Source organism: Rutidosis leptorrhynchoides, chromosome 4 (genome assembly GCF_046630445.1).
Source record: "Rutidosis leptorrhynchoides isolate AG116_Rl617_1_P2 chromosome 4, CSIRO_AGI_Rlap_v1, whole genome shotgun sequence".
Taxonomy (NCBI): Eukaryota; Viridiplantae; Streptophyta; class Magnoliopsida; order Asterales; family Asteraceae; genus Rutidosis; species Rutidosis leptorrhynchoides.
This window is the reverse complement of record NC_092336.1, coordinates 322,670,298-322,683,253: the sequence shown is the minus strand read 5'-3', so window position 1 is coordinate 322,683,253 and position 12,956 is coordinate 322,670,298.

Genomic DNA, 12,956 nt, shown 5'->3' with positions numbered 1-12,956 from the left:
AACTCATAACTACCATAACGAGTCCGGAAAGCGGTTTTGGAGACATCTTCCCCCTTAACCCTTAGTTGATGATAACCCGAACGGAGATCGATTTTTGAATATACACGAGAACCTTGTAGTTGATCAAAGAGGTCATCGATGCGAGGAAGAGGATATCGGTTCTTAACCGTCAATTTGTTTAGTTCACGATAATCAATGCACATTCGTAGGGATCCGTCTTTCTTCTTGACGAATAAAATCGGAGCGCCCCATGGTGAATGGCTAGGTTGAATGAAACCACGGTCAAGTAACTCTTGGATTTGACTTTGTAATTCTTGTAATTCGGATGGAGCGAGTCTATACGGTGCACGCGCTACGGGTGCGGCTCCTGGAATAAGATCGATTTGAAATTTAACCGGTCGATGGGGTGGAAGACCCGGTAATTCGTCGGGAAATACATCGGAAAAGTCACTAACAATTGGCACATCTTCGATACGCTTTTCGTCGGCCTCGACTTTCTTAACGTGAGCAAGGATCGCGAAACAACCCTTGCGAAGTAGCTTTCGAACTTTAAGGCACGAAACGAGATTGAGTCCGGTGCAATTTTTGTCGCCATAGACAATCAATGGTTCACCATTCTCGATAGGAATTCAAATTGCGTGAAGATCGCAAAGAATGTGAGATTTATTTTTGACCATCCAATTCATACCGATTATTACATCAAAACTCCCTAATTCCATGGGTATCAAGTCAATTTCAAATTCCTTACCCAAAATGTTCAAAGTACACCCCCGGTAATATGTGTCGGCACTTAAGAGTTTTCCGTCGGCCACTTCGATAGAATAAGTAGTATCTAAGGGGTGTGGTGGAGTGCAAAGAGTAGGAGCCAAAGTCTTAGATACAAAACATTTATCGGCACCCGAATCGAATAAGCAAGTAACATAAGTGTTGTTGAGAAGAAACGTACCCGTGACTAGTTCATTGTCATCTCGGGCTTCCTCGGTGTTGATGTTAAAGGCTCGGCCTCGGTTGTTGGGGTTGGTTCTCTTTTTCGGGCATTCGTTATTATAATGGCCCGTTTGGCCACATTCGTAACAAGTGACCGTTTTTGGAGGATTGGGCCCCTTTCGAGCGACGGGGGCGGTGCTTGTGCAATTGTTGGCCCTATGACCAACTCCTTGGCAACGGTGACAAATTAGCTTGTTACATTCGCCGTAATGATGTTTGTGGCACTTGTTGCACAAAGGTAAGTTTCCGACATAACCCTTCTTGCCGTCGTTGTTGAAGGGCTTTTTGGTGAAGGTGTTGTTGTTGTAGTTAGTTGATGGAGTGGCTTCCCATTTCCTTTTGTTGCCACCCGACTTGTCCTCGGCCTTAGGAGCCGGCACTACGATTTCGTCAACCGTTTCGATTAATTGACGAGCCATGTTCATAGCGGCTTGATGAGTAGCGGGTTTGGATGACATCACCCCTTGTTTGATGCTTTTTGGAAGACCGAGCATGTAGAGCTCAATCCTTTGAGATTCGGGGTTAACAAGATTAGGACACATCAAGGATAGTTCGGCGAAGCGTTGATTATAAGCTTTAAGATCGTTTCCGACCGCTTTCAAAGCTCTTAGTTCTTCCTCGAGCTTTCGGGTTTCTTCGCGCGGAAAGTATTCGACAATCATCTTTTCCTTCAAATCGGCCCAAGAGAGGGCATGAGCTTCATCGGTACCCACCGATTGAACATAGGTGTTCCACCAGGTGAGAGCAACACCGGAGAACGTGTGGGTGGAGTATTTGACCTTGTCTTGATCCCGACAACCGCTTATGCTAAAGACGGCCTCGGTTTGTTCAAACCAACGAGTAAGCACAACCGGTCCACCGGTTCCATCATAAGTGTGAGGTTTGCACCCCATGAAAGCTTTGTAGGAGCATCCCTCATTTGAGTTACCGGCCCCATTGTTGTTGTTGTTGTTGTTGTGGTTGTTGTTATTGTTATTGTTGTTGGAAGAGTGACCGGCCATGGCCGCATCTACGGCGGTAGCTATCATCCGTTCGAGAGCTTGTTCGGGAGTTTCGTTGCGGCGTACACGACGAGGAGCCATTGTTCCTTCAAAACAAAAGAATACCGTTGGTTAGTATTCTAAATAATACTAACCGTGATATGGGATAAAGATAGAGAGAAAATTATCCTTGACCCGCCTTAAATTCTTTATGTCATAATGTCGGTGTGTTCATATGAGTCACCGTAATATAATTTCCGGGAATTATATTACCCTAATTCATATGTGCATTCGACATTACATCATATAGTCAAGGTGGCGTGTCAATTAAATTATACAACGCAAGATTTAGATAGGATAAGAGTAGATATGAGTAAGAGAGTTCGAGTATAAATGCACAAATAGTCAAGTAATTCCTACGTCAAATCTATATGCCGGTTGTAGTCTAGACTCACCAATGTACCCTAAGACTCGGGGTTGACACCAATGAACTCTAAATCCCTACAACCAAGGCTCTGATACCACTTGTAGCGACCCCGACAAATCGTCAAATGACGGCGTCATCTACGTATGGTCCCATTACATGGTCGTAAGTCTTTATAACAAAGTTTGACCGAAAAGTATGTCGCATTCATTTCATAAATAAGGGTGTTTCAAAGTTTACAAAAGTAGTTTCCATAACAAGTACATAACAATGTTTAAAGTTTGTATGAAACACGTGCGACACGATTAAAAGTAGTCAAAAAGACGCTCCACGTATGCAAGTATACTCGACATCCAATGCAAGTATCAAATAGTATGAGCGGAAGCATGTATCACCTAAGTTCAAGGACCTGAGAAAAACATAGAGAATCTGTCAACGAAAACGTTGGTGAAATCATAGGTTTAAATAAGTAAATGAGTAATAGTAAGTTGAACCACAAGATTTGCAACATCGATAAAGCCATAGTACATTCTAAAAGTTAATATTCACGAGCACCCAATTATCAAAGCTTAACGTTCCGTCCGTTGAATACCCCATCAATTAGTGCTAGAACAACACTGTTCCCGAAAATATATTTCATTCGTAAACGGTAGCGAACCGTTTGAATGAGGGTTTGTCAAACCCATATGGCCATATAACATAAGTTCTCGCTTACACCATCTGATGTAACTAATGATAATCGGATTGAGGATTTTCGTTCTAAACTCGTATGTAGAATGTTTGTTTTCCCGTTCTTGTGTTCACTTAGTTCAAAAGAATCGTTTATGTTTTCTCATCCCAAAAGTAAGTTTAAAAGAGTAAAAGTGGGACTATGATCTCACCTTTGATTGCAAGAGTGAAATAGTACTTCAACAAGTAAACGTGCAAAGAACAATGCTAGTCTCGACCTAAACAATTAGGTTGTATCAATAACGATAGTCACGAAGGGTCAAAGATGTGCAATTAGTCCTATGGCTCAATACGACTCGATTAATATAGCATGTGAAGCAAATTGTCAAGTTTCATGCAAGATACAAGTATAAAAGTATGTTAGGAAGATTGCAAAATCATTTGGTTAAGTTTGACAAAAAGTCAAACTTTGGTCGGTCAAAGTCAACGAAAAGTCAACACGTTCGGGTCGTGTCCCGAACTATTTTTCTGAGGTTTTTAATCATGTATGAGCATGTTAGGACAAGTTACATGTGAATCGGAGGTGCGTAGCATAGCAAACATTATTCGAAAATTGACCAAGTTGGACAGACCCAAACGGCGCGCCGCGCGGGTATATGGCGCGCCGCGCCAATACCTGTGCAGAGAATTCTGGCAGTTTTTAAGTTTTATGCACGAACCTAACTTCAAACAATCACCATTTATGATCCGCAAACAATCAAGACAAGTATCTTATACCGTTGGGAAGGTAATTTGACGAGGAAAACAACTAAACACATTTTATCAATCAATCTACCTATTACAATAACCAAAACCGCATCTAATGCTTAACATTAACCGCATACAAGTTCATAAATGCAATTCAATGATTCGGGCAACCAATTTACATGAATGATATGCCGTTTCGAAGGTAATCAAGCATACAATCCAACTAAACACTTACCAATAATAATCCATGGCATTCAATGCATCAAAAGTCCATTTCAAGTTCATCAAACCCTAACCCAAATTCACCAAAATCAATAATCAAGTTCATGAAGTTTTCTAAGGCAACCTACACATCAAATTGAAGCTAGTGATGCTAGTAACACAATTAAAACATCAACTTTTAACATCTAACAACATATGATCATCCAAAATTCAAGAACAACACACCAAAATTCAAGTTCATGCTAGTTACACTAAAACAACGAGATCGAGCATATAAATCATATATTCATGTTAGACTTGAGCCATAGACACTAATTAACAACCTTTTAATTCAAAAATCTCAAGAACACATAAAATTAGTGATTTTAGAAAGTTACCCAAATTTGATGAGGTCGGTATGGAATCGAAGAGGAGATCACGAGGAGTTCAAATATGTAATTTGTTTGGCAAGATGACCGCTAGCTCGATTTTGGATGATGAATCTTTGTATGGAAGTTGAGAGAAAAGTTGAAGTAGTAAGAGTGAAAGAGATGAGATTGAATGGATGAGGATGAGGGTTGACTCTTTGACCTAGTCAAAAGTTTCAACCCTTGGCAAGTTTGGTCCCTTAACTTTAAACCGGGTGCGGGAAATACCTAAACGAGATAATTCAACGCATATTAACGGAATGTGTTATAAACATATAACGGAACTTAAATAGTTAAACGGAAAAGTAAACGGAAAAAGGCGGGATGTTACATATTCTCACTCCAAAAATGAAAACAGTAAGAAGGGGCTATGAAACTCACTTATCAGTTTTGTGATTCAATACTGTAGGTAAAATATGCATACGCAATGGTAATAACAAGTGCAAGGTTGGCCATTGATTCACGAACAATACCCATAATTTCCTTAGCTAAAACCCACTTGAAACTTGTTTTGAAAATCACCCGAGCATAACTTCGTCGTAGTATTTTATGTATACTATTATTTGTAATATTAATAATAACACTAATATTAATACTACTAGTATTAATTTATAATAATAATAATAGTAATAATAATAATAATAATAATAATAATAATAATAATAATAATAATAATAATAATAATAATAATAATAATAATAATAATAATAATGTAATAGAGAGTAACTAGATATTACTCCGTAATATGTGTGTGTGTGTTTTTTTCTGCGAGAGGTAGATTTGTAACACCCAAATATTTATGGTGCGTAGAGTTAAAATGATGTACGTATAGTGGATGAAGCGTGGTGTAAATTTAAAAGCTCAGAATCTGCCCAGACGTGTGTGCGCGCCGCGCATACTTAAGGGAGCGCGCCGCGCACGTAGCCTGCGACAGATTTCTGTCTTTTTTCAAATTAGATTTAAATGAAGGGCTTTTTGGTCTTTTCACATGGGGACGGATCTCAGGCCTTATCAGCAGGTTTGGATCCAATTTTGGATCACATTTCACATCCACAAACACTCTCAACTATCTAGAGAGAGAAGGAGAGTTCTAGAGAGAGAATTGGGGTTTTGGAGAAGGAGGAGTTGGATTCTCACCAAAGCTCGGGTTTTAAAGTTGTTCACCTCTTTCCTAACTACGTTTTGGTTGTTGTGGTAAGTTCTAACTCCGAATTTCATTGTTTGATTAGATATTCAAAGTTAGGGTTTGAACTTGATTTGTAGAAAAACCCATTTAAACTCTTGAAGTGAGTTTATTGATGCTTGTAATCGGGTTTATTATTGTTGTTGGTGGATTTTGAAAGGACTCATCCTAATCCATCAGGACAAAGTCCATATCGATTATAAACGAAGCACAACAGTTGATTACATCGCGAGGTACTTGACCTCTATATGATACATTTTACAAATATTGCATTCGTTTTTGAAAAGACAATCTTTCATTTCATCGAAAGTTGACAATATGCATACCATTTCGTAATATATCTTACTATAATTGACTTAATAACAATCTTGATGAACTCAACGACTCGAATGCAACGTCTTTTGAAATATGTCATGAATGACTCCAAATAATATCTTTAAGATGAGCAAATGCACAGCGGAAGATTTCTTTCGTACCTGAGAATGAACATGCTTTAAAGTGTCAACCAAAAGGTTGGTGAGTTCATTAGTTTAACATAAATAATCATTTCCATCATTTTAATAGACCAAAAGATTTTTATTTTCTCCTAAATATACGTCCCATGCATAGAGACAAAAATATCATTCATATGGATTGAACACCTGGTAACCGACATTCACAATATGCATATAAGAATATCCCCATCATTCCGGGATCCTCTTTCGGACATGATATAAAATTTCGAAGTACTAAAGCATCCGGTACTTTGGATGGGGCTTGTTGGGCCCGATAGATCTATCTTTAGAGTTCGCGTCAATTAGGGTGTCTGTTCCCTAATTCTTAGATTACCAGACTAAAAAGGGGCATATTCGATTTAATAATTCAACCATAGAATGTAGTTTCGATTACTTGTGTCTATTCCGTAAAACAGTTATAAAAGCAGCGCATGTATTCTCAGTCCCAAAAATATATATTGCCAAAGCATTTAAAAAGGGGGCAAATGAAACTCACCATACTGTATTTCGTAGTAAAAATACACATAACATCATTGAACAAGTGTAAGGTTGGCCTCGGATTCACGAACCTATATTAATTATTAATTATATATATTTATATGTCGGTCAATATTTGTCTAACAATTTAAGTCAAGTCATAGTGTACCACAATCCTAATGCTCGAGTCTAATATGCAAGAGTCAATAAAAGTTAATTTGACTCAAAATGATTTCCAAAATTTATACATGATTATTATACAGTTTAAATATCGTCGTTCTATATTTTTAAAAGATTTATTAGAGTAAACGATATAATAACATTTTATATTAAAATTTATATGATAAATTATACTTTTATATATATTAAGTAATAAAATTTATAGCGTTTATTTAATAAAGATAATATGATAGTTATTATTAATGAAATTTTATATTAACAATGATATTCCTAAAATAATAACTTTTGTAAAGATGATATTTTTTTTAATATTAAATATAATACTTTTAATAATAATAATGATATAAATAATGAATAATGATATAAATAATGAATAATGATAATTTTATCTAAATCAATATCTTTAAATTTCATCATGATATTCATACTCATTATTTCCTAATCAATTCGTTAATAGTTTTTAAATCGTCTTTTATATCGCGTTCATTTTAATGATAATAATAATCAAAATAATTAAGTGTTAATAATATTAGTTTTATTTATAATAATACTATTAATAATAATTATTATAATAATGATAATTCTAATAACTATTTTAATGATAATAATAATAATAATATTAATTATAAGTGTAACGATAATAACGATAGTAATAATAATAACAATTTTTAGTGATGATACTTTTTATTGATAATGATAATAATGATAATAATAATAATGATAATAATAATAATAGTAATAATAATATAAAAACTAGAACGACGATAATAATAATCATTTTTAATAATAATACGAAAATTCAATTGACAATAACTTCTAATCCGTTCATCGAATCCATTCGAAATCTAAATGAAAAGTTCTTAATTTTTCGCTAGCTTTCCAACGACATGCATATCTTATACCTTATCTCAACCGTAGGTGTAACTAACTCAAGATTCAACATATCCTATCTAAGGGCAATTTCAAACGTACAAGCATGCATAATCCTATATACTCGAGCACTAGTCAGGGATACACTATTAATATGTAAAAATTAATTTACGAGTACTCACGTATCAATATTGAGATTCAATATTGCAGGAAAGGTACGTAGACGCAACGGAGACGATAAACACAAGGTTGACTCACGAGCTATACCCTTTTAAAAGTCTTTCTAAAAAAATTGCCCCAGACTGGGCTCGAACCCGTGACCTCTTGCATACCCGACAACACCCACGACCACTCTTCTGCCTCTTTCTTTCCTGATTTAATTCCCACTCAAATTTATTTAACCCATTGCACTATTTCATCTCATTCATAATTTCCTGTAACCGTCATTTTCACATATGATTATTTATAATTTAGTAGCACTCACATGGAAATAATGAACCTAAGTTTGCACGTGATTGGAAGGGGTCCATGACCCATTATCTCATGCTTTACTTAGTGATTCTTGTAAAGGGATTATGGCATGTTAAATTATGTATCTTTTACTATCTCCTCGTCCACTGTATTGCCCTCACCATCGTTGTTGCATCAAGAGTAGAAATAAAACAACAACAAAAAAACGTGCAGCAACAGGAAGGTAGTTATAGGTTGGTTGTTTGCCACGAATAATCATAGAAACAAGAAATTTGAAAGTTGCCTTAATATAGCTTATAGAGGTGTTGTTTTAAATGGGTTTGAGGTGGTGGTTATGAATCAAAGGTGGTGGATGAATGAGATGGTGAAGTGGGTTTTATGTATATATCACTATATGCATATGTATCGTATATATATATATATATAATATAAAATCATAATAATAATTTACATGTATTATATGTAGTTAGCCGCCTCCTTTTTAATTTCTTGTGCCACGTTTTAAAGCGGGTAGTACGGCGTGCTCCGTTGTTAAATCAGTGGCGGATAAAAATTATCAGAAAAATCTCGAATTTTTACAGTAATTATCTTTATTTATTACGGTCATAAGGGTATAAAATTCGATCATTAATTTATTAAATAAAAGTTACATCAACTGTCCCTCTCAATTTTTGAGTAAAATATAAAAAGTGTTAAAATTAAATAACTAGATCCTAAATACATTTTTAGTAAGCCTAAAATTTATAGAACTCATTTTCGGATCACCGTTTATTTTAAAAATCATATATATTTTCAATATTCATAAACACGTTTTAAATACACGTTGCGAGTTATTTATATATTTAATTCTAATAATTGATATCCTATTTATATATTCAAATTATGTTATTTAAACAAAACATTTTCATAATCAAATTCTATTGGGTCAAAAAGTGTTTTCGCACGTTTGAAAATAGATCAATCAAATATTATGAAATTCATTTTTCCACTAACCTTTGTCCAGTTATCGTTAATTGACACATTTGTTCTTACATGTAATTCACTTTACCAATTTCCGGATATTGTTAAAATGGAAAGATTTCCTAAATCAAAGTGGACCTCTCAACAGAGACTCGTAAGCATACAATGTATCTGATAAATCAATCATTTGATTTTATCTTCTAATTCCGTCTATAATTATATTAAATATATATTGAAACAAATATGTTCATGTAAAGTATTATACATCTAATACTTTGTTAACGTTTTCAATTAATATAACTAGATCTTATATATACATATCTATACACATAAATGTTCGTGAATCATCGAGCACAGTCAAAGGGTAATTGATTATATGAACATAGTTCAAAGTTTTTGATATTTCAACATTACAGACTTTGCTCATCGTGTCAAAAATATAATATCGTATCGAGAGTTCGGTTTAAAATTGGTCGAAATTTTCGGGTCACTACAGTACCTACCCGTTAAAGAAATTTCGTCCCGAAATTTGATCGAGGTTGTCATGGCTAACAATAAGAATGTTTTCATGACGAATATGAGTTGATAAATAGAGTTTTATCATCATTGAGTAATGCGGATAAAACCATTTGAATTTGTGAAGAGTACGAGTGAAGCTATCACCAAAGAATGAAATGAGTAGGTATATATTCGTCATATCTTTTGATGTAGATAGGATTGATTTCCAAGCTCAAGAGATTTGGAGAAAATCTTCGTAATAAGATTTGATTCTTCGGCGATTAAGGAAATTAGGATATGCTTTAAATGCGATCATCTGTTTTGATTGCTCTGTCAGATATTTTACTATAAATCCACCCCCTTCGTTTCCTTACAACTCACACCTTCTATTCTTTCTCCTCAATTCATACTTTAAAGCATTCGTTAATATGCTTCATCCAGCTCTGTTTCTTGATATACTCCTAAATTTCATATCTGTCATTCTTCTTTTATAATTCAGAGCTCTTTGCCTTTTTATTCTCTTCTCGACTCTAAGTACTACAAGTAATAGTCCAGAATTCGTAGATATGAAGTTTTGGATGAACATAGTAAATGTTCTAAGAAAGAAATCGTAATGGCACTATCTTGATTTGGTAAATTACCAGAATATCCAGAAAGATAGAACTATCAAGAAAATATGTTCTTAATATGTTTAGAGATTGAGTCGAATGCAAGAGTCGTGTAAATGACACATGATGATGGTACTGAGAATCATCACGTTCCATTAGAAACTCAGCATGAATTACTGTAATATAATCACGTTGATCAAGTGTCATTATATTATACTAACTCATGCATCAGTTCCCAACACTACTTCAAAAACATTCATATTTTAAATTCGAAGGTTCGCAGAATATAAAAACTAAAACAGTTTCCTTTTATGATATAATACAGATAGTGCAGAGAGATAATTAATATCGAACGAGAATATTTATGAAGATATCTTCAGAAATATTGAGGATATTTACGATGAAAGATATGATAATATCTTGGAATGTTAGAACCAAATTGTGATGAAGAAATTCATTCACGATGATTTAGAGAGGTTAAGGAGTAAGGTATTCACTAAAGATTTCATTAGAAACAGAATCATCAGGATTATTTAAATACAGGTTTTGGTCCTTGTATTTGTCCTTGGTCTCCTTCATGTTTAGCTCAATCTGTTTTTCAGTACTAAATTTTCTATCGAGCGTTCCCAACATTCCGTTCTTTATCATCAAACTTTTGGCCGTTTATACTATCTACAATTTTGCTGTTTCCTCTACATTTAATGTTACCATATCTGAATCACCGGTTATCAATCTGAGGTGGTTTCAAGGAAATTGTGTTTTTAGATGATTAAACGTTGATGGTGATATGATGGAATATAAAAGGTTCCCTGGTAACAATAAATGAGCACGCATATATATCAAAGTTATAATAAGGTTGTTTTGAACTAAAAGTCGAAGTTGACTTGTTGGAGCTGTGACAAAATTGGCTAATTTGGAGAGGGATCGTAAAGTTATTTTTGGTAATAATAATGCCAAAGGAACTAGCACAGATATGTGTTAAATGTTTACTCAGGTTCCGAGTGTTTTCAGGTGCATAACTATATGCATCAATCTTGTCTTCCGTAGATGAAGCGCGGTTGATTATCCTCCCGTCTGAGGTGTTTTCAAGAATCACGAAAGGTTTGAACGCAGATTGTAATCGTCAAGATACAAATGAGGTTTAAGATGATAATCAAGTGGCAAACTTGAAGAATTGTTTAGTTTCATATGTTATAATTAATATTTTAATTTATTTTAATTGTCCACTATTGGTAGTCCTTAGTTGATTAGTTCACAGTTAGCTAGGAACAGTTAGCTAGGATTTTGTTAGTGTGGATTCTTAACAAAATTTCTCATAGTTAATTTGTTTGTTTCTAACAAATTTTATTCCGTCAAATGTTTTCTTCATTATGCCACTTGTCAAATCTTGACTTGGATTCCGATCGGTCAGAATCCGAATATGAAATTGAATTTGGATGAAAATAGTTGTCCTTTGATGAACGGATACGTATATGTGTGGATGTAAGTAGGATAGGAAATGATTGTTGAATCGGATTTGAAGAATGTATAATGTAACTTATTAAAGCGAAATTTAAATATTCTTCGGATATTACCTACCCGTTAAAATATTTTCACCATTAACAGTTTGTACAATAAGAATTTTAATTACAATCTTTATGAAAACATATATACATATTTATTTTCTTCAGACGTAATTATGGATTTAATGAGTCAATGTGATATTAAACTTACCAGATCTACGGCTAGAACTGGAGTACATAATCTCTAAAATATTAGAGATTACATAATCACCATGAAGGACGAAGATAGTTTATGTAGAACGATTCGTAAAACAATTCATAGAACGATGATTATGCTTGAGGTATAGATTGCGAGGTGGAGACGTGTGATGATGTTGTTGTTGTTGGTACTCCTTGGTATCCATGGTGCGTATGACGTTGATGTTCGAGGTATAGATTAAGATGTTGAGGTGTGGGATACGGATGTTGATGTTGGTGGTGGTACTGGTTATGCTGCTGGTGCTGTTGCTGGTGTTTGTAACCTTCGCACCATATTCTCTAAAGCCACTACCAGAGCGCGAAGCTCGTTGACTTCTTCTATTACACCGGTGTGATTTTCGGTTCGGACTAGCGGATAAATATAATCTAGAATTTGGTATAGTATATAATCATGGCGAGATACTCTGGAAATGAGAGAAAAGATGGTGTTTCGAACAGGTTCACCGGTAAGTGCTTCAGGTTCTTTGCCAATAGGGCAATGTGGTGAATGGAAAGGATCACCTTCTTCTTGTCTCCAATGATTGAGGAGGCTACGAACCCATCCCCAATTCATCCAAAATAGATTATGACTGATTGGTTGATCCATTCCGGTCACACTGCTTTTGGAGCTTGAGTGGGATTCCATTTCGGAATCCGAGTGACTTGAACTAATGACGAATTCCATTTCGTACGATTGAATAAAGAATTTTTAGATATGAAATGATTTTCTGGCTAACGGATGGTATTCTTAATTACATAGAATATCCATATATATATAGAACAAAAGGTTTCGTAGATTACGGAAGAATTTACGAGATACGCCAAGTAAGGTTTACAGTAACAGATACGCTAAGATATGAATCTTGTCTATACACTATTCACGCAATTAGTGCAGCAAGACGTGTCTAGACTAAGAATGATAAGCAGGTAATTTTCGACACAAAATGATAAGCAAAACATTTGATATGTAGACACGGTCGAAGTCCAGACTCAATAATGCATCCTAACGACTTATCAGTTAGACACACTAATGCAAGACC